General features: G+C 44.3%; 1 protein-coding gene across 21 annotated transcripts in view; it reads right to left on the bottom strand.

The window, feature by feature from the left end:
• Positions 1-27,221, bottom strand: part of Heph (polypyrimidine tract-binding protein 1 heph) — a 478,446-nt gene that overhangs the window by 182,371 nt on the left and 268,854 nt on the right. The gene's annotated exons all lie outside the window — the stretch shown is intronic.

A 27,221-nucleotide genomic window follows, 5' to 3' on the forward strand; every position in this document is an offset into this window, starting at 1 on the left:
AACCCCTTCCTCGGAATCACGTTGCGCCGATCCGCACTTAAGTGTCCGCGTTCGGTCCCGACTAGGTTAAGTTTATTTTAATGTACAGGGTGGATAGAAAGTAATGGTCATCCGTCCTAGGGGTGAATGTACACCTCTGGGTCGGTGGACATTTTTGAGGGTGGATTTATAGTGGAGCAGCGAGGTGAGCTGTGCGATGAAAAAAAAGAAAAACAAAGAAAATACATGTGTAGTTTTTCATTAGTATGTGTCGAAATGTTGTCACGAATGTTCGTTCCTTTTCACCCCGCGCCGCTATCATCGATGCTCGCAGCTCCACTATAAATCCATCCTAAGAGAAACTTGCCGCAAAATTGGTTTTTCATTGTGGCGGGGAAATGTTGCGTTTGTTAATTCGACTGTGGTGTGTCGGAAGGACATTAGGTTGAGAAGTGGGGAAATTGTCACAGAAATTCCTTTTGCTATTGTCTCAGGTCGTCAATAACAAGATTTATAAGCGTAGTCCGCAGGTCGTTTGATGCGGGCAAAAAATGACAGGCATTAAAGATGTAAGAATCCTTAGATTTATTGCAGTTACAGATCGAAAATCGTGAAAAATTGCAATTTTCACCATCTTCAAACGTTTGTAGCTCATTGCAACGTCGACCGATTTTGACGAAATTTTCAGAATACATACGTTTAATTGACACAGATCTACAAAACGTATCTTTCAAATGTTCGATAATCAACTTTTAGTATTTTCTCTATAATTCCGATCTATTGCAATTTTGTCCTAATATTTTCGTGACCGACTGTATTTGTTTTCGATATGTGGCTTCTTTCAAACGTTTTCTCTTCTCGAAGGTGTTTGTGTAAAAAAACAACTTTACCAACAATTTTCTTTGCCATAAACAATTTTGCGGCAAGTTTCTCGTACAAATGTCCAGCGATCCAGCGGCGTAGATTCACCCCTAGCACGGACGACCCTTACTTTTTATACACCCCGTGTATAACCAGATTTCCGCAGTCCGGCAAGAATTCTCAATGCATTGAAAAACAATTGAAAAATTCTCGTTCGAAAAACAACCCTTTGCCGTGCTAGCAGGACATCAAATTCCGCGGATGCTTTTAGCAAACAGCGAGCGAAAAACAACATTGGGGGAACGTAAACAAAGGCTCGAAAAACGAGAACGGTAAAGAGAGCGGCGCGCCGGAGTGAAAAGGAATCGGTCGAATAATAGAATTCTCGGTAGGACAGCCGGCAAAAATACACGAAGAATCGTGTAAGCAGCTGGACGCTGCCTGGGAGCGTCTTCAAGAAGAGAGACAGAGAAAGGGAGAAGGAGGTTGAACGGTTGGAAAAAGGTGAACGGAAAACAGCCGACAAAACGGGAACACGGTGGCGTATATGGGCGACGGTTGCCCGGAAAAAAGGGTTGGATTTCATGTAAAAGGGTGGCGCGTGTTCGGGTATTAAGCGGAATGGACGTCTGCGCGAGAGGGGGATGCAAAAACGCGGCCGAGAAAAACGACACGCGCCTTTCTGTTCTTTTGTTCGGGGCCTCTCTGGTCGGTCTCGCTCCGCAGCCGCTCTGGCCGGGGTGAAATCTCGCCGCGATAATGGCAGTGAAACACGGTCGGAGGTACGGCCGGGCAACCATAATTCCTCTCGCATCGGTTTGGTCCGGGTGACGGACGTTCAACAATTCATTTTATTCGCTCTCCGTATCACTCGAGTCGGATTATTCTAACGTGATTACCGTAAACACGAATTATTTCGAAATCGGCGAAGAGTTCTTCAACGATTTGCTCCGGCCGATGAATTTGCAAATAAATTTCGACCGTGTGTTTATTTCCATTCTTGATGAACGGGTTCTTTCGTGATCGCGTGTGTTTGCGGGCCGTGAAGAGGATCGTGATTGGAGGAGAGCATAAAAATTGCAGGAGCCGAATGGCAGCGACTGATGACAGTTGACCAGTCGGGATGGGAGACAACGTAAGCAGGATCGGCGGAACGATAAAGGTGTCCTGCGACGTGAAATCAATTCTTTTCCCGTCGGAACGGCCTCGATTGGCATCTCCGTGAATTTTATTACTCATCCGCGAGGAAACGAGGCACTGGTGGCGCAACGACGATGGAAGAGGGGATGGGGGGTCGTAGGTTCGAGCGTTCCGGCTAAGTTGCTCGAGGAATAGCTTCGTTCGGCTCCGAAGCCTTTCGCGGGTTTACGGCGCAACTCTGTCGGACGACCGTTTCCGCGAGTATATCACGTCGTAAAAGGGACAAGTTGCCGGTATTCCGATCAACGGAGCCCCGAGGAAAAACCGGCGGCCGACATTGGGCTGGTTCCCCTTCCGCTCCTGGGAGAAACGTTGAGAAAGTGCTGGGATCGAGCGCGATTTTGGTTACGACGAACGGAACGATTCCACTTCGAAAAATGAATAAAACCTGCGGCATAAAGCTTCCATCTCTAATCGTTCTCGAGAAAATCGAGTTCCGATCGATCCGCGTCGCTGGTTCGCCTCCTGCGAGTAGAATGAACCAACTATGGTCAGGCAGGTTCGTATTCTAAGTAGAATGATGCAACAGCTTCATATTGCAAGTAGAACGAGTTAACCATGCTCAGACAGGCGCGTATTCTCAGTGGAACGAAGCGACGATGATCACACAGTAGTGCTGGCCCAAAATGGTCAGACACCGACTAAAAATTGTAATGGTGACAAAATTGCAATAGTGATAGTCGCTGGTTCGACTCCTGCTAGTAGAATGAACCAACTATGGTCAGACAGGTTCGTATTCTAAGTGGAACGAAGCGACGATGGCCACACAGTAGTGCTGACCCAAAATGGTCAGACAGATTCGTGTTCCAAGTAAATCTAGTCAATACTAGTCAGGCAGGTTCGTATTCTAAGTAGAACGAAGCGACGATGGCCACACAGTAGTGCTGACCCAAAATGGTCAGACAGATTCGTGTTCCAAGTAAATCTAGTCAATACTAGTCAGGCAGGTTCGTATTCTAAGTAGAACGAAGCGATGATGGTCACACAGTAGTGCTGACTCAAAATGATCAGACAGGTTCGTGTTCCAAGTGAAACTAGTCAATATTAGTCAGACAGGTTCGTATTCTAAGTAGAACGAGTCCACCATGCTCAGACGGGCACGGATTCTAAGTGGAACGAAGCGACGATGGTCGCACAGTAGTGCTGACTCAAAATGATCAGACAGGTTCGTGTTCCAAGTGAAACTAGTCAATATTAGTCAGACAGGTTCGTGTTCCAAGTAAATCTAGTCAATACTAGTCAGGCAGGTTCGTATTCTAAGTAGAACGAAGCGACGATGGTCGCACAGTAGTGCTGACTCAAAATGATCAGACAGGTTCGTGTTCCAAGCGAAACTAGTCAATATTAGTCAGACAGGTTCGTATTCTAAGTAGAACGAGTTAACCATGCTCAGACTGGCGCGTATTCTCAGTGGAACGAAGCGACGATGGTCGCACAGTAGTACTGACCCAAAATGGTCAGACACATTGACTAAAAATTGTAATAGTGACACACTGAATTTTCAGAACAGTTCGACAGAAACCCAAAAATCCTTTCACCTAACCCACTTTAAAAACCTGACGATTCTAATCACTATTTCTATCGTTCGGGGACACTTCTTTTTGTATCTCGACGTGGAAATAGACGTGTCTTGCGGAATGGGAATGACTTTCGTTCTCGGCCAATGGGAAATCGACGGGAGAAAGAAATTTAAAGGGAAGTCGAATTCAGTGGGTTCATATCGGCTTGATATCCTGGCACTTCTCGCGCCGAAAGTATCAATCCTGACACGCTTCCGGTTTCCGTGACTCCTTCGGGCGACTGTGATCGTTCAATCACGCGGAGCATGCGATCGACTCGGAGGTAATCTACGGGGAACTTCGATGAACGGTTCCCGACCGTAAAAAGGAATTAGAATAATGAGGACGCTTTAGATAAATGGCGTTGATAACGGTGACGACGCGGCCAGTGGTAGACGCCGTCATTGGTCAGACGTGTTCATCGCACTTTTAATAGACAAGCCAGAGTGAATGCAAAATTCTACTTGAATTTTTAAAGCTATTAATATTGCCATTGTGTGTTCCGTGGACAATAATGCCGGAGATAGTCCGGAAGCATAAGTCGCATTATTGATTGATCTTGTCAATCCGTCGCAGGCTAATAATAATGAGCCGTTCATTATCGGTAATATGTATATCGATTCGAAGGCACACAAGAAGGGCTGGAACAGGAGCGACTTCCTCCGAATACAATTAACGATTTGATCAATAATAGCCGGACATTATCGCTTTAATTAATTTGAAATGCTTTGTTTCATATTCGCGTAATATCTTTGGCCGACTGCCGATTAATTTACATCCATCAATATTCCGTTTCACGTCGACAGAGCGGCGGGGCGCTGCCCCGGGAGTTCTATCGGCTTGGAATTTCATGCGGAAGGAGGAAGATCAAAGTCTCAAGTGGAAACCTCAATGCTCGAACCGTCGCGGCCACCTGCATTAAAGGGAATCGAGTCGACGCATGATCGGCCACAGCTATGCAAACCTGACGATTCTTGACGCACGTCACTCCGTTATCCGATACACAATCGAATCGCAACTTACGCAAGGCCAAGTGCCCCGTACACTGTGAATAATCACGTAATCTCACCTTTGTAACAAAATTAAGAAACACAGTCAGTTATCGCTAGACTGCGGATCTTTATGCAAAATAAAAATTGTCTGTATCGATTGCAAGGAATAGAAACCAAACAGAATGTTATTTCTTCCCTCAATGATCTTAACAGATGAGAAATCATATATTGACACCTTCAATTTTTAAAATTATTCTATAATTTTCAATTTCATCTACTCAACTTTGCTATAAATGCATAAGAATATTTTTGCGGAGTGATAGAATGATGGATTATCATGTTAAAAATATTTTGTACAAAGTATTTTAGTTTCCTATTGGTTTGCCAGTCCCCTCCACGCCAGTTGCTCCTCCCACACGAGCTGGCGAGCTTGTGGAGGGGGAAGAAGGCGGGGACAACGACGAGATTATTTCAAGGGCGACGCGATAGAGGGAATGCGCCATGTCTCGGTCAAAAGATGGTAAAATATGTTGGAAAAAAACGTCGGAAAATTTCAACAATTTCCAAATGTTATATACACAGTCGCCCCCGGCTAATAGCCCCAGTATTTCATGCACGCTTACAAACTGTGACCGTAGCTTTTCGGTAGATAATCCGTACGGAAACCGTGTGTGCTTCAAAATGATCCTCTATTTACACACTGAACATTCGAAACAGAATGATTAATGACGTTATCGTGAAACGCATAATCCCCCACCCCCTGGGCCCTCACCTCACCCGGCACGCCCCTCCGCGAATATCATTTCGATTCACCCCCGTTCGAAATAAGCTTCGATTACGCGTCGGATGCGAACGTCGGCGGAAAAACAAGTTTTCCAACGGGAAAACGCGAAAGCCATGAAATTTTGCAATAATTTCCAGGTAAATATGTAAATACCGAAAATCACAATTCTAGAGAGGCGTGTCGACAGGGATTGTTTAAACAATCGTGTCCCAGCGTTCGTACATGTTTTTTTTTTTGTCTCCCTCGAGGGCGAGTTTGTGACTCGCATAATCACGATGAGGTGGAAGACACAGCCTCGGCATTAGCCGGTTCTAATCGAAACTGGGTAAAAGCTCGTTATCGGAATTGTCTCGAGCTAAGCAGAAGAGGGCTAATAGCGGAGCATAATGGGCATGGCTCGTGGTCGTGTGAAACACGGCTGGTTGCAAGGAATCATGGACGCGCGGATGGAGGGGGCACAAGTCAGGCGTTCTCTCACCTCGTCTGTTTTAATGACTACGTTTCAGCGAAGGCGATACGCCATCCATCTCAATACAACTGGCTCTGGCGTCGCGCACTTCACGTGGCAATGGAAAATCATGGAGACCCGCAGCTCGGATTGCCCTCGAAAAATTAAAACGAAATCTGTTCGATTTTTAAGAGAAAATTAATGTACAAAAATTTCCGTGGATCGCTCACGAAAATTTAAAACATTCTCTAAAGAATTCAGTTTCTATTTCGTGCAGATTTTCAGTCCAGCGATTACACTAACAAGGGAAGTACCCCAAGTGTCCGACTTCGATAATTTTTTGTGAGACGATGGTATATGGATCCCTAATTATGTATGTAAAATATTAGGTGTAGGTACTCAATAGTTTTAAAGATATGAACCATTAAAGTTTCATACTCATAGCAGTTTTCGAAGTAGCTCCGAAGTGTGAAACTTTAATTGTGTCTATATCTTTAAAACTACCGAGTAACTACAGCTAATATTTTGCATACATGAATAAGGAATCCATGTACCATCATCTCACAAAAAATTATCAAAATTGAAGTCGGACACTTGGGGTCCTTCCCTTGTGAGTAGAATCGGTAAACTGCGATCAGGGTGCCACTAAGCCACGCCTCCGAGAGCGAGGGCAACTAAGCCCCGCCCACCCAGACACTTTATACAGTCGAACTACGCTATGATCTAGATAACGACGACTTTAAACCATCCCGGTGGGGCTCTAGGCAAGTATAGAGGGTTCCTATCATCCCTCAAAGACCTGTAAAATTTTAACTCAGTCTCCTCCGGCGACGGACACCTTTGAAATGAATGGGACAACAATGATTGTAGGCTGGCGGCTCCGAGAAGTCAGGTTCTTCGGCAAACAAGAGAACCGGGGCGAAAGAGTGCCGTGTACCGAATAAAACGGACGACCGAGTTTCCTTGAGTTTAATTAAACCGTTGTTCGGACTCGACCATCTACATTCCGCGATACGCAACGCCCGCGATTCGCAGGCCATCAGTGTATATATCGGGCACACACACACACACACACACAACGATATAGAAACGGAGGAAACGGAGAAAGAGAGAGAAGTCGATTTCCTGCCGCCTTCGCCCTACTATCTTCCTTTTTCTCCTTCCCTCCTCTCTTTTCCCCCTGTTCGTACGTTCCCCCGGCCACGGAGCGCGTCTCGTTCGGCGGCTGTTCATTCTTCCCCTTTATCTCTCCGTTCTGCCGGTATTGACTCCTAAAGGCAGCGTGTCTCTATTTCACTCGGTTGTCGACGCGACTCCCTCTCCCTCGTTAACGATACGGCCCAGATACGACGCCCCATTGTCTGAGCCTCCACCGCGCCGGCCGGCACAACAGCTAAGTGCCAATGCGTGTGTTGATTGATGGAGACACGTGTGACCATGTGCACCCGCGGACGTTGAATAATGCGATTTGCGGCCGGGCCGCGTGATAATTGGCGGCGGTCCACGCTGCCGCCCTCTTTCCTCGGACTGCCTTTTCGAACTTCCAGTGTTCCCCCGCTCTCCCCCCCGTTCGAGTACATTGAAATCAAATTGAAATAAGGGGGTAGACTCGTTTCCAGGATTGCAAGGGTGCGGGGTGCGCCTTCTCATTTCTCGGTAATGCAAAGATGCGATGATTTTTCAGTAGTCAAACGCGCTAGATAAAAGATCAATCTAGGCCGCGATCGCCCTCGAAAGTCCTACTTTTACGTTTACGAGGTGAAATTCGCTTTCTTCGACAGCATGTAGCTGTCGCAGCTTTATGGAAATAGCTTTATGCTTCCGAATAATGCAAATTACGCTGCCGAATAGGCAGTAGGCCTAGATTGATCTTTTGTCTAGCGCTTTTGATTACTGTAAAACCCCATCTTTGCATTATCGAGGAAGGAGAAGCTGCATCCCGCACCCTTGCAATCCTGAAAGAAAAAACGAATCTACTAGCGTGCGAGAAACACGAATCAGTCAGAAGTTATGATCGTAGAAAATAAAGGGGAAGGAACCCATTCGCACACCTAACAATATCAGATATCAGGAAAATTCTACCGTGATTTATGAGATGAACCTACATCAGCCGCTTACCCCGAACAGTTAAAGATTGTTTGCAACATCGTGTCGGACGGAACTCCAGCCACCAAATTTTTCGTCGTGCAAACTGACCAGGTCCTCCACGGCGGGAACAATCGAACGCGTAACGTCCTCTCCGTGGCGCATCTAATGCATCGGGAACTTTGTGGTCGCTTTTGCGGGGGTCCGCGGGGCGCGTCGACATCATCCACGCTCACCCATAAAACTGATCCATTACAGACGCAACGACACTGCTACGGGCCGGGCCATAACCGACGGTTTGCAACAAAGCCCCTAAAAGCAGCCTCCACAATGCGACGGGCTTAATTGGTTTGACAGCCGCTCCGGGCACTTTCATGTAGTGACCCTGCCTTTCCCGGCAGCCTGAGGCGTGGTTCGCCAAACCCGCCCGCCCCCCCCCCCCACCTCTTCCAGGGCTTCGCGAGCAACTCGGATTAATCCTGTTTCACTTCTAATTTCTGCCTTTCGTTTCCCGCTGTGGAAAAACGTATGCCGATCATTCCGAAATCGAGTGGGTCCGCCGTGTTTCGCCGTGGCATCTCGACGTATTTCCGCGGTGGTATTCCCGAAGGATAGGTGGGCTGCTCTCGGAGTGCGTTCATCTCCGACAGAGATGGAGAGGAGCCGAAGGGATGGCGTAGGATCCGAGGGGTTGCTATTATTTTTCAATTGGCCAGCCGAGCGTGTGTACGTAGGGGATCCGGTATTCCGGATGTAATTAGAGTTGGCTTTGCCCGCGATAACGCACCGACGAAATAAGGCGGGGGAGAACCCTGGGGATGGAGATAAAGAATAGCGATCGTCCAGAATCGTGAAACGTCCCGGGGATCTCTGGGATAAACGAGAGGTGCCGCAATCTGTGGCCACGGAAGAATCTCCTCGCGATTAGTCTCCTCGTTGATCCTATCAATTTGCTAGGGGATGAACACCCATCCTCGGGACCATTTATTAAAAATATAAACCGACAGCTAGCCCGTCGCACCGTCGCGTCGGGACGGTGGGAATTCTTTTTAGCAGCAGTTCATGCGTAAGAAAGCCCCAAAGTTGACGCGCCGTGTAACGGATAACGGTTGATCCTATCCTAGCGAGCGAGCTGCCGATTCTAATAGGTTTACTGTCAATCGGTGATCCGGCCTGTTCGCTCGAAACGACGTTCTGGCAGCTTCGATCCCCACGATCTCACGGTTTCTTCAAGGTGGTCGAAGGGCAAATGGTTCTCTGATCCTGTGGTTCGGTCTCCCGTTCAATTTTCTGACTTGTTTTGCGAAACTGGTCGTGGGTCTTCTCTGACCCGGCCACAGGGCGGTGCAAACACACTCCAGATTCGTCAAGAAGTCCACTAATTCAACGGGACACCCAACTTCTGAGAGATTCAGAATCAATTTAAGGGGGTAGTTTCGTGATTTCGTGTTTCTACCAGCGTGCGAGAAACATCATTTGCGTCACATTTTCAAAAATTACTGTGTATCAAATAAAATATTTTATTTTCAACGTTGTACACATACTCTAAAAAAATAAATAGGATTATTTACTATTTACTATTTAAAGTACTATTTTCCCCAGCTCTGATCCCAGCTTAGGAAATCAGCTGTTGAAGCTGCTGAAATTGTTTGTGCGGCACTGGAAGAGAATGCTGTGTCTTTCAGAACATGCAAAAAAAATGGTACTAAAGATTTAGAACCGGAAATTTTAATTTGGAAGACGACGATCGTTCAGGTGGACTGGGACGAATTGCTCAACGACAATCCGACCGAAGAATTGGCAGAAAGATTGGGAGTCGTCAGACAAGATTTTATGCAATTTTATGTAATAAAATCTTGAATTTTGAAAAGAAAGGGAAAGAACTTGTTTGCACACCTAATACGAACAATCTTTAAGGGAACACATGTCAGGTTTGGTGTTAAAAACACTCGCTGGTCACCATAATAAATCATGGATTCCCGGCAGAAGTTTTCAAATGTTTCCATCACGGTCACCGTCGTACGATTCCAACAAAGTGGCTGTAATCCGCAAAGGGACTGCGCGAGCAACGCTCCTCGCCAGGGTCCATTACAATCCGTTAAACGCAACAAGGATCGTTCCCGGGTCCGTTCGGATTACCTTATGTCGTTCCAGTTAATTCGAGGCGAGGAAGCGCGCCGGGGCCAGTCTGGTTCGCTCCGGTGGTGATCCGGGCTTCCTTCTTATGCAAACCGCGAAAGGCATGCAGAAAGCGGGAGGGTTAAGAGCGTTTCGCTGGATATTAAACGTTAATTATACAACGAAATTTACTTAGAAATATGACGAGAGAAACGGAGAGCCGGTGAGAAGGGTCGACAGGGGAACGAACGAACGCGAGAGAGCGCCGGAAAGGGACGCGGCCCGGGGAAAGAGGGGAAAGAACGAATGCTGGGAAACTACCCCTGGAAACTAGCTCGACAGTTTAAGGAGAACCGACCAGGAGGGGGTTGCAACCCTGGTAAACTTTGCCTCTTGATTGGACATTTATGGCAGCGAGTCGTGAACGCCGATTACAGACGTTAATTAGCATTTATCGTTGCCGGTTGTTGACTGTGCCGCCGACCATCGCGAAATTTTGTTGCTTGCGAACCCGGCCAATTATTGAAAAATAGAGCGAGACCTAGTTTCGCATCGTACAATAAATAATCATTTCTCTCAGCGAACCACGAAATGAAAATGAATCACACAAGGATTCGGAAGAAGAAAGAATTTTTTTTTTTTAAATGTTGTACGTGTTACTCGGCCAGCATAGTTTCGAGAAGTTCGGGAATCGTGTTTCGAGCAGCGTATCCGGATTGCAATAAGAAAATGCGCGCGGAGCGTTTCACGGATGCCATCCACGCGTCCGCGTCGCGAAATGGGAAATATATTTCCCGGACGACGTGACGACATCTGCCGCGCGAGCGTTTCGTTGTCCGTTCGCCCTCTCCCTCGACACGGATCACCAGCCCCTGCCTCATTTTTTTCACTTTCCATTTATCCCGGCTTCTGCGTTCCGCGTGCCCCGGGGATTCAACGAAATCCCGAGATTCGGTGATGTATGTCGCTCGCTGTGCGGCGCCCCCGTGATCGCTATATCCTCTGTTTGTTTTCGTTTATTGGATCCTCCGACCGTTTTCATTTTCCTCTCGAAACCGCGCCGCGACAGCCTCCTCTTCCCCGTCTATCTCTTTTCTTATTCTCTCATTTTTTTCCAAGCCACTCGGCTGTCTCCGGAACGCTTCGGTTAAGCGTCCGGTTCAAGATCCAGGCCCTAAACGAGCACCTATTAGGTCGTTCGGAAAGTCATTTGCACCGCTTAGAATAAAAATCTTATAGCATAAATCCCGAATTCAACTGAGAATATCCCTTTGCACTCGAATGGCGAGTCTGAGGCGCCATGAAAAATAGCCATACCATTATTCAAAACAGTTTCAACATTATTTAATTTGTCTGTATTCTATAAATTGTAAAAAGCTCAACTGCTATATATACATAAGAAATTATTTAAATAAAAATAAATTTTTTAAAAATACCACGTTTTTAAAATGGACTAAAAAGTATAAAATAATTTTTCCTAGCCCCGTACAGACTCCTAACCACGTACAGATAATCCTGAAAATTTGTGATTGTGAATTTTTAACAGCTACGCAAATACTTGTAAGATTTAAAATGAAAAACGTGGGGGGGGGGGGGCAATCTAAAAAAGATTATACAGAACAAAACTGATCTGGATTGAAACCCCAAATATCTTGATTCTGGAATTCAAATTGTTCGAGTGCAAAGGGATATTTGCACCGCGACTTCCGATGGACGCTGCAGCGAAAAACGAAGACATCCTCGGCACGAGCGGACGAAGCCGACGGTATTTTAGAGCCCGGGAAAAACGATGCTCGCCTTGGTGTTCGGGGAGGACAGCGAAGCGAAAATAGGAAATTCGCGGGTGTCGATCGTGCGGCGGCCTCTTTCGTGATCGATGCACCATGGGGGCTGTCCGCATCGAAATCGGTGAATAGCTGAAAGCGGCGTGCACGGGTCTGCCATAATACACTTTCCATCGTCATAGCAAGCCCGGGGGCCGCGCAGTGAATATACGACGACGGTGGGTACAGATTATGTGCATCCACCATGCACGCACGTAAAATCCCTTCGTCTCATCCCCTGGATCGTGCCCTGTCTCTTTGTGTGCCACCCCCACGCCCTCTATCTCCCTCTCTCCAGCAAGCCTAGGGTTCTCGTTCGAGGGGGGTGGTGGTGTATACCACGGTGATCGTCTCTTTCCAGCTCTGCAGAGAGCCCTCCTCTCTTTTTCCTGTCTGTCATCTATCTCTGTGGGTCGCCCGGCCGGAATCGCGTGTGAACGCCGCCGCTGCGTGTGTGATGTGGTATTTCCAAGAGAACGTTAATTAATAATTTAATCGAAGAGCCTGTTTCGGTCCTGCAGCGGCGGATCCGACGCTCTGCAGCCTCTCTAATTAAAACCGACCCCTGTGTGCGCGCTCCTCGAGGCACGCGGCAGACCAACACACACGCACCCAACCGTACAGATACACAAATTTACACGATCTTGCACAAACGTGCGCGTGCACGCGGGAAATAAGAGAACACCGACACAACCGTACAGCGTCCGCCGAATCCGTCAATCGCCGAAAATCAGATTTCTGCCGAAGGTTAAACCGTGTTACATTGCGCCGGACACCACCGCACCGCTCCGGATTAAGCGGCTTGTAATTTGCGGCGTACCCTCGTCACGCCCGGTTTTTCCCAGCAGCCCCCGGACCGCGCGCGCGCGACAGTTCTTCGGGGAAAAGTTCGCGAAACCGTCCCCGTACTATAACACACGCCTGTTTCCCTTGTTAACTCCTTGCCTCGCGATTTCCGCCGCAAATTGCGCTCATTAGAGCCACTTCGTCGCTGATCAGCGGAAAGGATCCGATCTAGATTTATTTGGGGCGAATATATCGGGGACTAGGGTGTTTCTGGACATCTATCTAACATTGGGTGGCAACCATCTCGTGCCATAGTGTTTTACAATATTTTTAAGTACTTGCCTACGGGCCCCAGAAAGTTCGTCGATCGAAGCAACGAGTAATTGGCTTACCTGCAACAAAGGAAAAATAGATTAGAATTGTCACTATGTTGTTTAAAGGAGAGTAGCTTTCTTATCGCTATGATGTTGTTCATTGAGACCAGAGAACACGGAGTAACTGATAGCGACAACAGTCTCAATGGACGCGGTGTTTCCACACAAAGTTTCAGGGCGGTTAATAACTAAGCCCTGAAACAATGGAAATGCTCGGTCACGGCATTTCTGCGTGCCAATTTGTATCGCCTTGCTCGGTCTTCAGTTGGTGAAACTTGCGCGATGGAATTCGCGGTTTGCGGGAATGCCTGAATGTTTTGCTATACGTTCTTTCAAACGGGAAACTTGTATTTTACGTGGACGAATTGAAGAATACTCGACGAAATGGAAATTTTCTTGATCGATTGTAAGAAACGGAGATTAAACGAAGCTGTATTTCGTCGTTTAATAATTTGTGAATTCTTCTAGTGTCTCTGCAAGTCGGTATTTCAGTTAATCATTTCGTAAAATTGGTTTAATAGTATAATATTGCGTTGGGTCCGACGTTCAGAGGGCTCCGAGAATTACTTCTCGACGCGGTCCCGCGGAGAACTTTCCCGGAACCATCGGATTCGCTGGCGTCCTCTTTGCCAATTAGCCTAGTAAATAACTGCGTAATCGTATTCGAAAACGTAGTCGCTAATAAATGAGAATTACTCGGCGGAACGTTGAAAAAGGAACTGGTCGTTATTGCAGGCCGGTCGGGTCGCGTGGCGCGCCGAGGATCACGGGCAAAGTAAGATTACCTATGACTTTTGCCCGGGAAAAGTTTAAGGCGAACGACGTAATTTTCTCTCGATGTCGTCACGCGTCTCCTCCGGAATACCATCTCGCTCTCTCTCTCTCTCTCTCCTTCTCGCTCGAGAGGCACAGAGATGAGAACTCAGAGGGATGATATTTAATACCCGCGTTTTACATGACGCATGGTCTAATTCCATGAAAGTCTATTAGAGGAATCGCGGAGTGACGTCGAGGAGTCTGAGGAACGGGATGAAACGACGACGAGGCTGTGTTTATAGATTCAACGGAGGGCCCGGGGAAAACAAAATGGTTCCTGTCCTTCTAACTCATTACGCCGGGGCGAGCCTTTGACTCTGTTCGCGGCGCAAATCCAAAGTCCCGGGGATCTTACAAGTCTCATCATCTCAATTAAAAGATAACGCTCAAAGGGTTAACAATTCTAGGCTGGTGTAAGAGTTAACGCTAAACCTACCATATCGCCGCACAGTGTGACGAATGGCCTTTTTAGATGGACAAAATTAACTTTCAAATAAACAAACACTAACAATATAATGGCAATATAATCTAAAATAACCATGTATTAAAACCCTTGAAGATTAAAACTTAAAATGCTTTTGTTGTATGTTTACAGAGCGTGTGAACTTCACCTAAAAGACGGACGCCTAACCTATAAATGAATGGGCACATTTCCATACGCACTAGAAATATGTTAAAATGTACCAAGGAGTATTTAAACATGTATTTTCATTTTAGTAATTCAAAATTATCGATAACTTTTCTCTATTTTTCTAAATTAAGTGTCAAAGATGTTACTTATTTTTCCACAGAAACGCGTCCATGTTACTCCTCTTCGTTAATGAATTAGTATATGCCCCACGTGATGATTTTTACATATAATAAAGTACAGATTCCCTAGTTTACTTTAATACCAAAATTGACTTGCAAAACGTTGCAAAACTATACTAATTATTACAATGAAGTTGCGTCGTTTTATTATTATTATAATTACGTCGTTTCGTTGTTATTATTATTTGCTATTGTTATTATTACTGTGATTGTCGTTAGTGTTTTATTTGTTACGTTATCACTTTCAACGTGAAAACGTTTTAACAAAATCTTCCAATATTTACTGCCTGTTATTAATTTTATTTTTATTTTGCTGTAAACCCAAAGTAAAATATTAGGTCGTAACACAAATACGTTTAGATGTATTCTATTTACATTTTTTTAAAGTTATTAGTTTTATAAAACAGTGAAATCATAGTGTTGCATTTAAATTGACCAGAAGGGGCTTCTTATTTATCGCAGACATTGTGTATTAATTAGTAATAAGTCATAAACAAATTCTTATAATTGGAAAATGTTCATACATGCAACCGAACGTTCCTATTAAACACTTTGATTTTGATCTCTGTGTTATCTCTTTTGTTTTATTTATATTTTTATTAAAATAATAAACAATAATATGAAGCAGAGTTGTTATTTATAAATTGAAACCTTATAATAAACCAAAGAATAACTCTTTCCCGTTCGAATATGTCTGAATCTCCAAAAGGTAAATTAGTAAATTATATTTACATTCTTTTTGTCCATAATTAAAAATGACACATCTCCTTCCATAATATCTACCCCTTGTTAAATCATTCTGTGTTACATAGATCCATGACTAACTTTGTCGTATTTTATATTTAATTATAAATCACTTAAAATATATTGTTTAATTAACAAAGACCAACTGAATGTTGTAAAAAGTTAACAATTATTCATATTTTATACAACTGTAAATGTTAATTGATGAATATAGAAAAATAGGCGATTTTGAATTTTGTCCGGTGCCTGGTTTTTTATTTTACAATTATTGAAATTGTACTGCTGCCATATGACTGAAAATCTCAGAAAATCTATATAAATTCTATAATGTGTGTATTTTATAACGCAAAACACATGCCAGCCATCTGTAGAGCTCGCCAGGTTCAGTGTTGATGTAAATTTCGTGGAACCGCGTGATCAGGCGAAAAATTGTGTTGCCGGGAGGGCGGTGGACGATCGCTCAGCTGGAATAAGGCTTGTCCCACGACAGGGTGTAGCTAAAATTTTGATGAGACGAAGAGATGATGAGGGTGGTCGAATATCCGACGCACGTATGCCCGGAAAACCCTTAGCGCATCACGCACGGAATTGAAGACAGAGAATCCGTGTCGGGAGGGGTTGCTGGATCCCTGGGGAGGTAGCATTTCTCGGTGCCATTTGGCTGAGAATCACTTCTGGGGGCTAGGGCGAAGGACCTGGAGGCAGTCTAATCGCGTTACCGCGGCCAATTCTGGTCCCTCTCGGATCGTCGAAGAGAAACGCGGCCTGTCTCTCTCTCTCTCTCATCCAGCGGGCGAAAAAATGCAATCGCGTCCTGCGATTAATGTTTAAAAAGGCGCGGCCGCTCCATTCTCGAAATTACTCCTAGACCGCGCACGACCCCGTGAAGACGAGCGGAATCTTTTCTCCGCGACCCTGAGCAGCTTCAACGAGATTAGTCCGCTTTCATGGCGTCTTAACCGCCGGGGTGCGCATACCCGCCATATTAATCCTTTCGATACTCCCCGAACGCTAGAAATCCTCCGACGTCTAACGAAAATCTTCGCCATTGCCCCTGGCAACAGCGAGGCCTGGATTTTCACTCGGACGACTCTTTGTAAAACATTTTTTTTTAAATTTTCTTGTGATTGAGACTCGAGTGGGAGCTCGTTTTTCGGAAAATGTTGAGGGTTGGGCAAGGCTATTGAAGGGGATGCTGTAACTGGATCGGCAGGGGTTGGGAATGGAGCATGACGGTTAGCAGTGATCACGTGAAAAGTAGGAGAAACGGATAATTTCCCGGGAAGTAGTGGAAACAATGGGGATAACGAAGGATCCCAATAATACTAATGGGAACACAGTTTACTAATCAAGCTCCATCTGGAACGGCGAACGTAATCGATCACAGCCATCTACATCTCCTGCTACGGACAGGCGAACTACCTCTCTCTGCTCTTAATGCACTTTTGCGCGATCCAGTTGCCTCTGCTCCGAAAAATTAGGTGCAATTACTTCATAAGATATAGGGGATGATTAAAAACGGGGTACATTTAACGATGCTAACAGAGTCTTCGTCTGGTCATGACCTGGTCCCCGTTGGGTCCGGGTTGAGCCGAGGATACAGCACGATGCCGGACCATATTGCTCGTCCCCGAGTTAGGGGACTTCGCTCGTTAGACTCGGCAGTAATTCCCAGTAATCGAGGCAGCTCCTCGGCCAGGCTCTAAGAAAGTGGACGAGGACCTTCGGTGTATCGCGACGAGCAAAGTAATAATGTGAATTACGGTTATGCTGTAGTTCAGCTTCGGTTGTGGCTTGAATGGTTACGGTTCCCATAACATTAATCGTCATAGTACTGTTATACAGTGTAACGCAACCCCTGAACAGGTTGTGTTCTTTAACGGCGCAGCCACGCGACTGGGTCAAACTCTAAGCTATTATAATTTACTGCCGCGCGTTAGTATGAACCCCCGGGTAACTTAGCCGAACCGAGCGAAACCCTCCTGTGCGAGGGGAAACCCGGCGACGCGAATCGATTCCTTTCGAATGGAATTTGTTGGCAGCTCTCTCTCTCTCTCCTTCTTATTTCCTTATTCCATCTTCGATGACGGATACTCTTATTCTCTTTTCAGCGACGACGACGGTCGAGCGAAGGAGAGAGATCCTAGAAATTCACGCTCGCGGAAATGTCTCCTCGACCGGGAATATCCGCTTATCCCTACAAAAGTGGCGGAACGAAGGATGGGGTTTGAAAATTTACGCGCGACGGATTCCGCTGCTCGTTTGCGCGCACAACCCCCGGTCCTACGGAAGTCGAAGGTCCCTGGAGCGTGCGAATCGAGATATCTCGATTAGATACCTGATCCCGAGGCTCAGACCGAGCGGAAGCGTATTTTTCTCCTCTGGCTTCTCCGCGATAATCGTGTCCTCCCTCTTTACTCCCTCAAAATATCCTTGAACCCCTCAATTATTATTTTTATAATCGTCTCGGACTGCAGACGTTCTCACGGTACCATCAATCTGCAGATCTAAGTGTTTAACACTGAATTTAACACTCCATTTGGGTTTAATCACTCGGTATGTAGATTCAAGTTGTTTATAAAAATGATAGAGAATCGTTCCTTTGCGACACAAATATCGATTTATCAATCAAGCGTATTCCCACTCTTCTATTTAACACAGTTCTGTTCAGACGTACTTTTGTATTATATTTCTTCTATTACAATTGTGTTCGTAATAAATTTTATTCGTTAAATGATCTTTGGGTTGTTTGATTAAAGTATATCTACAATTTCCCACAAAATGACCCATTTTAGATTTTTTATTTGTCAATTATTGAGATTGTAAAGGTGTTTTCATGGGAACTGATTCAATAATAAATTTAATCTTGTCATGTTTATAATACCATACGCATTGGTCACTTTCGATGATTAGGTTTAGCGTTAAAGTCTCATTACCTGATCACCGAGCAAATAAAAAGCTCCAGTGTGAAATAATTTACAGCCCGAAAAATAGATATTGAGCCATCTTAGATTTTTTATTGGACAATCATCGAGATTGTAAAGGTGTTTTCATGGGAACTGATTGAATAATAAATTTGATCTTGTCATGTTTATAATACCATACGCATTGGTCACTTTCGATGATTAGGTTTAGCGTTAAAGTCTCATTACCTGATCACCGAGCAAATAAAAAGCTCCAGTGTGAAATAATTTACAGCCCGAAAAATAGATATTGATATTGAGCCATTTTAGATTTTTTATTGGACAATTATCGAGATTGTAAAGGTGTTTTCATGGGAACTGATTGAATAATAAATTTAATCTTGTCATGTTTATAATACCATACGCTTTGGTCACTTTCGATGATTAGGTTTAGTGTTAAAGTCTCATTACCGGATCACCGAGCGAATAAAAAGCTTGAGTGCGAAATAATTTACAGCCCGAAAAATAGATATTGAGCCATTTTAGATTTTTTATTGGACAATCATCGAGATTGTAAAGGTGTTTTCATGGGAACTGATTGAATAATAAATTTAATCTTGTCATGTTTATAATACCATACGCATTGGTCACTTTCGATGATTAGGTTTAGTGTTAAAGTCTCATTACCGGATCACCGAGCAAATAAAAAGCTCCAGTGTGAAATAATTTACAGCCCGAAAAATAGATATTGAGCCATTTTAGATTTTTTATTGGACAATCATCGAGATTGTAAAGGTGTTTTCATGGGAACTGGTTGAATAATAAATTTAATCTTGTCATGTTTATAATACCATACGCTTTGGTCACTTTCGATGATTAGGTTTAGCGTTAAAGTCTCATTACCGGATCACCGAGCAAATAAAAAGCTTGAGTGCGAAATAATTTACAGCCCGAAAAATAGATATTGAGCCATTTTAGATTTTTTATTGGACAATCATCGAGATTGTAAAGGTGTTTTCATGGGAACTGATTGAATAATAAATTTAATCTTGTCATGTTTATAATACCATACGCATTGGTCACTTTCGATGATTAGGTTTAGTGTTAAAGTCTCATTACCGGATCACCGAGCGAATAAAAAGCTCCAGTGTGAAATAATTTACAGCCCGAAAAATAGATATTGATATTGAGCCATTTTAGATTTTTTATTGGACAATCATCGAGATTGTAAAGGTGTTTTCATGGGAACTGATTGAATAATAAATTTAATCTTGTCATGTTTATAATACCATACGCTTTGGTCACTTTCGATGATTAGGTTTAGCGTTAAAGTCTCATTACCGGATCACCGAGCGAATAAAAAGCTCCAGTGTGAAATAATTTACAGCCCGAAAAATAGATATTGAGCCATTTTAGATTTTTTATTGGACAATCATCGAGATTGTAAAGGTGTTTTCATGGGAACTGATTGAATAATAAATTTAATCTTGTCATGTTTATAATACCATACGCTTTGGTCACTTTCGATGATTAGGTTTAGCGTTAAAGTCTCATTACCGGATCACCGAGCAAATAAAAAGCTTGAGTGCGAAATAATTTACAGCCCGAAAAATAGATATTGAGCCATTTTAGATTTTTTATTGGACAATCATCGAGATTGTAAAGGTGTTTTCATGGGAACTGATTGAATAATAAATTTAATCTTGTCATGTTTATAATACCATACGCATTGGTCACTTTCGATGATTAGGTTTAGTGTTAAAGTCTCATTACCGGATCACCGAGCGAATAAAAAGCTCCAGTGTGAAATAATTTACAGCCCGAAAAATAGATATTGATATTGAGCCATTTTAGATTTTTTATTGGACAATCATCGAGATTGTAAAGGTGTTTTCATGGGAACTGATTGAATAATAAATTTAATCTTGTCATGTTTATAATACCATTTCGCATTGGTCACTTTCAAATAAAAAAGCTCGAGTCCGTAAATTATTATTTACAGCCCGAAAAATAGATATTGTTTGCATTGTAGAACGGGCGAGCTTGCCTCGCGGCAACTAAAAAATAGTTATTGCGGGAACGAGTCGGCTGGAACAACCGTCTCAATTACAAGTCGCTTGCACTGCGAGGATGGTGAAACGTTTCGCGTAACAGGGCCGCAATTAATAAACATTCACGATTGGCGAACCATAACAAAATTAGTGAAATTGAAGTGTCAATGATGTCCGCCGGCCGGCCGGCTACGAATTGCACGCCTGCTACTCGTTTAATTGGCGTTCGGCCGCCGTTTCAATTTCCATCGACACGCTGACTCGGTTGGACACCAATTCGTTTTAGCTGCGACACACGCGTGCCGTGGTTCGTTCTTTGATTCCTGCCACCGATGGATTCGACTAGCCAGGCTTCAACCCGTTTTGGATGTTTCAGGAGAAAATGATGATTACGTTCAGGGAGGTTGGAGATGAGCGAACTTCGGGTATTAACTTTTTCTCGAATTTCTTTGAAGAGGAGAAACTAGGAACTCTTCTAGGTTCTAGAAGGCTTGGCGGTCATTCCATGCCAAATCGACCACTTTTTACAGGCAGCATCGTCGATTTTGTTCTAAATGAAATATATTGTAGTCCCCATGTGAAATTAGGGAGGGTTTAAGTCATCATTTTGCCGGTTTCGAATTGTTTTAGAAATGGCAGGCCTTCTCGAAGTTTTCAATTGTTGCCCATTTCGGCGGAAACGGGCCTCGCTTACGAATTTTTATCTCGGCAACTGTTTGTCCGATTGAGCTACACTTTCTTTTGTTTTATTCGGCAAGGATTGGGCTATTACAAAATAATTTTTTCAACCTCGAAAATCAACTTTATAATGTCGACAAAATTGAAACAAATTCATCAGAATGGCAGTGCGCTCGATTCGCCTCTACCTGAAACGGGGGTACACGGCGTCCTTTACCAGCTCATTGTGACGCCAATTTTAATGACACCATCTTTCTCAAGGGCTCATTTGAAAGAGGAAACTTCAAGGAATATAGCCATATTTTTTTCAAAATTTAAATCACTCCGGTCGCTCATCGAAAAAAACGTAAAGGAAGAATTTGTTTAAATTTTTCGACATTATAAAGTTGATTTTCGTGGTTGAAAAAATGGAATGACCCTTGGGAAAGAAGTCCTTGCTAGTCTAGATGATCAACGATACCGTAACCTGAACCTACAGGCTTAGGAACTGCATCAGTGGAGCCTCTAGCCAGCACTGGGTCCAAAAAGGATAAAGAAAAGAAGCAACTGATAGTTGAGATGATCAGCCATACCCTAAACCACCAAGTACTCGTTGATCAGCCATACCCTAAACCACCAAGTACTCGTTGATCAGCCATACCCTAACGTATTCGAGGACTCGCGGGCAAGGTTTCAGGCTCCCACGTATACGGTGGTTCCCGGCAGGTCCTGAAAGACTCCGGTACTGGAGGGTCGCGTGGAAAGTGAAAGAATAAGGTAAAGACAGTTCGCAGCAGGCTCGGCTCCGCGTGTTCCGGCCGGATGCGTCTGCGGGCTTGTTCGGCGTAGGTGGAAAAAGGCGACCCGGCGGAATTCGACTGATGCATAGTCAATCCCGAAGTGGTTTGGAAGCGGATGCTGAAAAGGCGGATGATGCACGTGGCTTCTGCCCTCCCCTGGGAGTGGAGCAGCCGTTGGTTATACCGCGAAGTTACTTCGCGCGTAGGACCGCGGAGAGAGCTACTACCGTTGACGGTCACGAGCTCTGTGAGTACGAAGGAGTGGGATGAGTAGAAGGAGGAGGAGGAGAAGGAGGAGGCAGAAAGTCAAATTTGCTCATGATAATGCCGCGAATTTCTCGCGGAAAAGTGGAAACTGTTTGCGCCTCGAGATCGTCACCGTCGTTCCATTTTACGTGTGCAAGTTGCCTTCCTTTCGCGGAAACTTACGGCTGCGAGAGAGGTCGCGAGGGACGAGGTGGAGAAGAAGAGGAGGAGGAGGGTTGAAGGAAAATTCGAAGAACGCTATGGCGTAGAGCGGGGAAATTCATTATGATTTCCCGGGCGCTCGGAAACTCGAACGACGCGACGACCAGGCGGCGATGACGACAATGGTCGGTTGATTTTCAGTGGATCGTAAACAGAAAAATAGAATTTCGAGATTTTAATTGCGAGAGATGGAAGAGAGAGAGATGATTCTCCATCCGCGATGGAAAATTGAAGCGCCCGAGGAAGGAAATATATGGAGGCGACTCTCCGAAGGAAAACCCGCAACGGGGAAGCGGAGATGTTGGATCATGATTGAAGAAAAAAAAATGAAAGAAGGTGGAACGGAGAAGAAAGATGTAAAAGGAGAGTCCGGGGGAAAATATAACAGAGCGGAAAGTTCGTAAGAAAAATGTAGCTCGGAGAGCGGAAAGTATTGTTAAAAATGTGCCCCGAGGTGAGGAGATGGAGAAAAGTCGCAACGGATTATAACGGGAAACTGTTCCTGAAGGAAAGTAAGGAATGTAATTAGGGGCAAAAGAGGGAAAAATTACAAACGATAAGGGAGAAAAGGGAGGAGAGACGTTCGTTTGTTCGGGGGAATTACGGCGGCTTCTTACGCGAGCCGTTTCCAACGTTGGCGGTTGGTCTAGGAAAACTCCGGTGGCCTCTCTCTGTTAGTGATCTACAAGCCCGAAATTTTCGCCAATTCCCCGGAGGGGATGAGGGAGGAGAGAGAGAAAGAGAGCTAGCAAACCGTGAAGCAACACGATCAAGCACGACAGGGAACTTTTCCGGTCTCGCCGAGAGGCTCGACTAGCTAGCCCCGACTTCGAATATTCGAAGCCTGAGGGAACGAGTGTGAGTTAAGGGTACCAGGGGCACCATAAATCCATTTAAATTGCAACGACGACCTTCGATCCACGGATTCGCTGTATCCATTGGCGATTGTTCGTCGATCCTCTCGCAGCCGTTCCTCTTTCGCTCCGTTGCCTTCGTTTGGAGCCGACTATCTCGACGGATCCTCCTTATTCGCGATAGGATCGTCCTGTCACGTTTCAATCGAACGTCTGATTTGTTAACGGGATTGGTTCCTTGACGGCTTCGGTGCCGCTTTCTTGAAAGCAAGGGACGATCTACAGGTCCGACCGAGATATAAAATTGGGATGGGTTGCTCGTTGGAGAATAGAGTTAGGGCTAAGTCTAAGGCAGACCTAGTACGCTAGACTCAGAAAGACACGACCAGGCGTGGAAGTGGACCTCGAAGGACGAAGAACTGAGGAGCAATACGAGAAGTGGAGACCCTTAGTTCATCTAAGCCCGGGCATCAAATGCTTGGTAAAAGGGATGGGTGTTTACGGGGTTTTTCCCCGGTTTTAGCCTCCCCCTTAACAACAAAAAAAAAGGTACACTATCCTAAGATAGGCCTAGACTATGCTATCATACCCAGGTCCAAATCCAAGGAAGGACTAAGACCAGAGATTTGATTCAGCATCGAAGGCCCAGTCCCTAAATCTCAAGACGTGTTATGCAAATCGATACCGTCGACGAAATAAATGTCGCGCGGTTACGCGTTTCCGTTCGGCTATGTGGCCGGTTTATTGCCGCGTTACGACATTTATTTTATCGTGCTGCCGCATGTGCTTGAAACCGTCAACCGTGCCGCGCTGCGAACTTGAACCCTCCTCGAGGTAGCACAATTTCACGTTATTACAACTCCGTGGGGCCATTACTCTGTTTTAATCCGAGGTTGAATTTCGGTTGATTTTTGGCTGGGAGTCTTTTTACATCGATTCGAGGGAGCCCGGCCTCCGTGTCCGGAGCCAAACTGCGAACACGAAAATCCAGTTAGGGTAAAACACGCGTCACCATGTCACCGATGTAAATCATTAAAGCAGCAGGTTCCGGCCGTCAACGGTGGCCGTCGACGACAATGCCGGCGACATTCATGTCCGGCATGTCGACCCGGCCGGATCCTGAGCAACGTAGCAGCCACTCTCGCCGAAACGAGTTTACGGCACAATGTGTTATAGGCGTTGCGGCTTTGGCCAGCCACGATAATGGGCTACGGGCTACGGGACACCACGGAACTGCTGCTGCCCATGGCGCCGATGACGTCCGACGAAGCCTGACGTCTCGTTTCCCTCAGATCATCTCACGAACTTGCTTTCCGCCCCGCAGCCGCAGACCTCTTTCCAACAGGGATGATTGGACGACACCGCGGGAAATCTTCGGCCACCGTTGTTGCGGATAATTGAAATTCACCTTCGATCCGAACGGATCTTTTACGCTAACAGCGGCTTTTAAATCGTCCCACCATCGTTACGCTAATCCTCGAGCAATCCTTAGATTTAGTGCCACCACTTTTTCTCTATCTATCAGGTTGTCGCAAACGAAATGGCCGTTTCGAATCTTCAACATGAACTTTTATTTCACAAGCCTCCAACGTATTCTATTTACAAATTTCAAGCTTTTTGATTGTATTACGCTAAAAATAAGATATCATTCACGTTTTTCATTTACAAGATTGTTATCTTGATTTTGTACATTTTTTTACCATCAATGACTAGCAAGTTAATTAATCACCACATTTTGACCAAAAAATCACATAAAAGTTATTCTTCCAGACATATAAAAGGAATAGAGAGAACAGTCGCGTTGGGTGACGTTGAAATATTCCATTTTTCGACGATTTCTTTTTTTAATCGTATACATCAATCAATCATGATTAAAATTTTAATCGATTAATGCCCAATTCTGGTGTATAGTACACAATATTAATAATCGTATACACGCAAATTCATGTGCGAGATATCGCTGCTCCGGAAGTATAATGGCACAACTGCAAAAATGGAAATTTTACAGGACAAGCGAAAGAAAAATAATTCCAATTTTGTCTTAACCCTTTGCACTCGGAGGTATTTTAACTGGAAAATAAAACATTTCTGCCGAACTAGAATATTTCCATTCGTTATGATTTTTGAAATTTTATGGATATGAAATTGGTATAATACCTCATGTAATACCTATAAATGTTTAGTAATTGATTAGATACCGATGTATTTAATAATGGAAACAATATTTTGAATAATGGTACAGCAATTTTTAGTGGTGCCTCAGACGGTACAACCGAGTGCAAAGGGTTAATAGAATGGCCTATAGATTCGGTTTAATTCTTCTATGAGAGTAGTTTATAGACATCGAGGGTTATTATCGCAATTTTTAAGTTATTTTAATTTATAAAATAATCAATACCAGCCTCACAGTAACCAGTACCATGCAAATACGTCATTGTTCTTCGGAAAATGCATCATTATACTTCCGGAGCAGCGATATGTACTTTTCAAATTGTACAACTTCGACCCCATCTGTCGTGGAAAAACTGAACTACAAAGGCGGGAAGTTTCAAATGTGAAAAACGGTGTTTCAATTGCAACAACCTAATGTACATAGCAGAAAGTCGAACATTTTCCGAAACTCTCGAAAATTGAGGTTTGTGTTAGAGATAGCGAAGCAGGTGGCACGAAAATTCAGTAGTACAACTCAACGACAAGCCAAACGACAGCAAATTCTTGTTTCTTTTCGAAGATTATATATTTTTGGTGAATAATAAAGAATATTTGTTACAACAGTTGCTGTGTGCTTTTTATCAAAAGTAAAATTGAGGTAATAAAATAATCATACCACCCCTTTTACTATCATATTCTTCTATTTGAAATATTGTTTGAATTATCGATCGTATGGTTGTTAAATGAATAATATGTTAGTGTTCTCGGCGCAACGGTTTGAACAACTAATTGGCAAATTTTGCACGTTAACTTAAACTTTCAACGTTTCGATCCATGTGTGTGGATCCTTTCCAAGAAAGTAGAAAAACTGCGTCTGTAAAAAAGACTTTATAATGTAATAAACAGAAACTTTCGAATTTCTGTGAAATCGGATTGCAATTCTGTATCAAAATACTGTATTAAATTACTTGCTTTATGGAAATCTTAAAAACGGAATTGAAATGTCTTAATACATGTTGTTCCCACGTGGTCTTCTATTTGAATCGCAGAAATTTCCGGAGAGTTTCAAAAATCCCGAAAATTGAATTTTGTGTTAGAAGAATATGATAGCGAAGGAGGTAACAGTACGAAATTTTCGTTATCCGCAGATTAAATATTGCGTCACCTCCCCGCAGTCGTAATTTCCATTATGTCAGTTCAGCGGCAGGTAAACGGCGAGCTGCGTCGCCGGGACAGAAAGGAATTACGCACTGCTGGAGCAGGAGTGTCGGGGGACGTTTAATTGAAACGAGAGAGGAGCTAATAAAAAGCTAACGAAGAAAGACGGAAAGAAAGAAACGAACGAGAGAAGGGAAGAGAAGAGAAGGAAATCGAAAGAAGGACGACAAGTCTTTTTTCGTCTGATGGCCACTGGCTGCAACCTGTTGAATCCGAGCCAACCAAGAGATGGGAAATCACGGGCCGCGGGTATGCCCGATAACTTCGAAAATTCCGGACCTGTCCCGCGAATCGCCGACAATTTTTGTCGCGCCCGAAATTCTGCACGCTGTTGCGCACCGCTCGGATTCCGTCCGGGAAATCGGGAAAAATCGATTCCACAAAAGAAAAGCAAAGCAATCTTTCAGAATTTTTTTACGAAAAAACGGATACGGTGATTAATCTGAAATTTTGCGTGTGCATGCGTCGGACTTTCAGCCGACTGCTAAAATAGTTTCAGCTAAATTCATTCAAAAATACAGTTTGGGTAGATAATTTCTGTATCTATTGATTGAACGAGAAATTGATGTTTTCAGGCTGGTAAATGATTTGTAAACGGATTCCGAGACAAGAATGACAGGCCCGGAGCAGAGGCTGGTTCGAAATACGGTTCGGGGAGATAATTTCTGTATCTATTGATTGAACGAGGAATTGATTTTTTCAGGCTGGTAAATGATTTGTAAACGGACTCCGAGACAAGA

This window comes from Lasioglossum baleicum, chromosome 20, assembly GCF_051020765.1.
Source record: "Lasioglossum baleicum chromosome 20, iyLasBale1, whole genome shotgun sequence".
Taxonomy (NCBI): domain Eukaryota; kingdom Metazoa; phylum Arthropoda; class Insecta; order Hymenoptera; family Halictidae; genus Lasioglossum; species Lasioglossum baleicum.